The 3,950-nt window shown below is 40.0% G+C and overlaps 1 protein-coding gene across 1 annotated transcript in view; it reads left to right on the top strand.

Moving 5' to 3' along the window:
- Nucleotides 1-414, top strand: part of serping1 (serpin peptidase inhibitor, clade G (C1 inhibitor), member 1) — a 52,002-nt gene extending 51,588 nt beyond the window's left edge. Inside the window, exon 10 of the mRNA XM_060047263.1 lies at nucleotides 1-414. This exon is cut by the window's left edge and continues 351 nt beyond it. The gene's annotated coding sequence lies outside the window, so the exon portion shown is untranslated.
- The last annotated feature ends 3,536 nt before the right edge of the window (nucleotides 415-3,950 follow it).

Raw genomic sequence — 3,950 nt, 5'->3', positions numbered from 1 at the left:
CTCTCTGGGGTAGAGAGTGGAGGGGAGAGAGAGGAGGAGGACAGAAGAGGGGAAAACGGGTGGAGGGAGTAGAGAGAGAAAGAGAAGAGAGGGGAAGAGAGGAGATTGGTGTGAGAGAGAGAGAGAGAGAGAGAGAGAGAGAGAGAGAGAGAGAGAGAGAGAGAGAGAGAGAGAGAGAGAGAGAGAGAGAGAGCAAGAGCAAGAGAATGGGAGAGACAGAAAGAAAGAAAATCAATGGTTATAAAGAGTGTGTTTGTGGGAGGGAGAACTAGATGGGGATTGAGAGGGAGAGAGCAATGCCCTGACTCTTATCTTTCAAATAGCCACTGAACAGAACACTGGGTATGTGTACCCAACGATGAAGCAACACTTGTATTTCTAATAAAGTCAAACTTTCGTTGTTGTGAAAACCTACTTGCGGAGATATTTGCGTCAGCGTGTGCGTGTTTGTGCGTGTCAAAAAAACATATCCACCACAAGATGGCGCCTCTCTCCTCCTCCCATTCCCAGAAAATGTTATTGGAGAAAATGTCAGCTTCTATAAAATATTTTTTTTTTTTAGCAATAACCGATTGGCAAAGCTCAGCAAACAGACCTTGAATTTGTCTTATTCACACAGACGTAATGCAATAAGATTGAATGACGAAAACCCAATAATTCATCATTCACTTAAAATTAGGTGAGCTATGAATCCTTGAAGATTCTCAGTAGAAAATAAGCCTTTCATCACAGTAAATACGTTCCATTATCAGTTCAAATGGTGATACAGTGGAGTTCCTTCCAGGAGTATCTGGTATGAACCGGAACTCACTGCTGCAGTCTGGGGGGTCGAATTGCTCAGCGGTAAGACAGGCCACCTCTGGTGAACCGAAAGTTGGTTCAAAACCTATCACGGATTTCAACTCAAGGGTGAATTTAAATCGCGAGGCACTAAAAGCATATAGTTTGGGTAAAAAAAAAATATCATCCTTACTTTTTACCAACATACTCATCATCACCAACACTTAATGTTATTCTGCAAAGGGGCATCTGTAGGATCTGTATATCCAGGCAGTGGGAAGGAAGACCAACTCCATCCTCTTAGATCCCTCCCACCCACTCCATCCTTGTTTTGATCTACTTCCTTCTGGCAGAAGATTCAGAATGCCTTTGGCCAGGAAAGCTATCTACAAAAAATCATTCATCCCCATAGCTATACACACACAGAACACTCATTCCTCAAAGAACTCACACAAATAACACACACACACACACACACACACACACACACACACACACACACACACACACACACACACACACACACACACACACACACACACACACACACACACACACACACACACACACACACACACACACACACACACACACACACACACACACACACCTCCAAGCCTTCAGTCAAAAGACAATTTTCTAGTATGGCAACATACTAGACAATAAAGCTTTTTGAATCTTGAATCTTTGAATCTTGAATCTTGAATATGTTAAATATATATTTTTTATTCTCTCTTTTTCACTCACTCTTTTTCCATCAATAAATGTGTGTACAAAGCCAATTGAATAAGAAAGAATTCGCTATTTCCTCTATCTTTTTTTCTACGGTAGGTAGATAATCTGCAACAAGATAATCCCGCTAAAACACAGCACTTTATTTGTAATAATACGGGTTATCTGATCAATTTCCAAATCAACGGCATTGGGCCGCATATCTTTGTTTGGAGCAATTCCGCTCTTAGCTGAAAAAAAAGCTGACACAAACCTAACGTTTATAGACAATCGTTCACATATCTACATTGTTAAATATAAATGTTCTCCATAGAAGGCCTGAGTACGCCCCATGAAGTGTGGCCGATAGAGGTATAGTGCCGCACTGTTGATCGGTGGCAATCAATCAGGTCAATCGTTGTTGGTGGCTGCCTGCACTGCTAGTAATAAAACGGCAAACAGTGTTTGAGTTTCATTGCAAATCTGGTTTCATGAGGCAGCTCAAGTCTGATGCTTTCTAAAAAGAAATTTCCGATAACGCTATGTAAGATAGGAATAATTATCCCTGTGGGAGCCATTATGCTACTTTCGTTTTTTGGCTCCCAGGAAAGCATGTAGATAATCACCCTGCACGGCCTGGTGTGTGTAATATGGGGAAAGCAAACAGTTTGTATCGTGTCAAGGTGTCAGCGATATTTGTTTGCTTTATACCGAAACTATTGAAAATGACTCAAGTAAAAAAAAAAAATTACATATAAATAGATTTATAGGTGCAACAAATTATATTATCCTCAGGTGTGTTTAATTATTACCACCTAGTATAAAAGTTCTGCATTGGTTTGAGGTGTTTGGGTCGCATGCCATGGAAGCTATTGAACAAAAATAAAATTTTACATAGGAAATAAATGTGATTCTTTAAAAAATCGAATAAAATTGTGGGTGCAGAAAATGATATTATCATTGGATGTGTTTAATTAGTACCACCTAGTAGAACAGTTCTGCATTGGTTTGATGTGTTTTGGTGCCATACCATGGAAGCTAATGAGCAAAATGCCATTTTCTATGGGAAAGTAATGTGATTCTTCAAAAAAATCTAATATAATTGTAGGTGGAACAATTACATTATCCTTGAGTGTGTCTAATTAGTACCACCTAGTAGAACAGTTCTGCATAGGTTTGGGGGGTTTTTCATCCCATGCCATGGAAGCTATTGAGCATAAGCCATTTTTCAGAGGAAATTAACAGAGTAGTTTATTGATGGTCCCTATGTGAAAAGCAAGCAGTCAGGAGCAAGTGGGTGTCCCTTGGATGTCCGCCAAGACTGACTGAAAGCACGGAACCGTGGATGAACCCAAAATGAATATGAAAATATCTGTTGTATATCCAACAACACGCTATTTTCACTACGTGCCAAGGAGAGCATTATCTCCATGGCCACATCCAACATTTCTTCCCTCGCTAGGGTGTAGGGTTGGTTTGTTGAAAAACATTTGCCAACTACCGAATAACTGAAAGACAACTAAACTATGACACACAGGACATCGAAGAGATGGAGGTGGTAACAACATGTTTTCGGTCCACAGCTGAACCGTAGACCTAGTGGCCGTCTGGCACTCATTCTGCATGGATCAAATCCAATCATCCAACCAATCACACACAAACTCAGAATAAACAACTCTATCCGCACAATCTCAGTAGCACACAAAGAACATGGACATTGGGAGGGAAATTAACACACACAACTCAATCACGGATTATATATGCCTTGATTTGGCTTGAGAGAGAACTCAGTCAGACTACAAATTCAAATAAAATATGGACACCTCCTTTGGCTTCTTTCTGTAAGATGTTGCAGAATTGTGGATATCAAAGCTCTCTGGGTTGAAGTAAAGTGAGATGTAGACTGAAAGAGCCTAAAAGCATCGGCAATGCCTTTCAACGGAATTGTCTTTGTCAAAAATGACTAATTAGACCAGAAATAGCTAAAGCTTTTATACCTGAAGAAAGAAAGTGCCAAACATAGTATTCCTTATACTTTGAATTCAGTGACAAGCATAATTCCCATTATTACTAGGCCATTCATTTCCAAGATAAATTACCTTTGGGAAGAGAAAACGGTGACAGAGGATTGTATGTTTTTTATCTCTCTCTCTTTCTGTGTCTCTTTCAATCACTCTCTATCTCTCACTCTCTCCCAAGCTGACGGTTGGCTATGCTCCTACTTGTAAAAGTACAAGCCTTCTTCAAGTTCAAACGTTATTAAATCCCAGGGGAAAAGTGGTTTTCGCAGTCCGAGTGGAACATGGTAACAGACATTGTAAAATAATGGTAAAAATGATCATAATGATTATCAATATAATACAACAAATCAATCGTATTGCGGCAATCCTGAAGGACTCTCTCGCCATGAGTTCTCCGCGAGCCTCTACCACCATCTACGGTTGATCAGTTGTTCTTTA

The sequence above is a fragment of the Gadus macrocephalus genome, chromosome 3, assembly GCF_031168955.1.
Source record: "Gadus macrocephalus chromosome 3, ASM3116895v1".
Lineage (NCBI taxonomy): Eukaryota > Metazoa > Chordata > Actinopteri > Gadiformes > Gadidae > Gadus > Gadus macrocephalus.
Note: the sequence above shows the minus strand (reverse complement) of the source record. Positions and strands in the feature narration are given on the sequence as shown.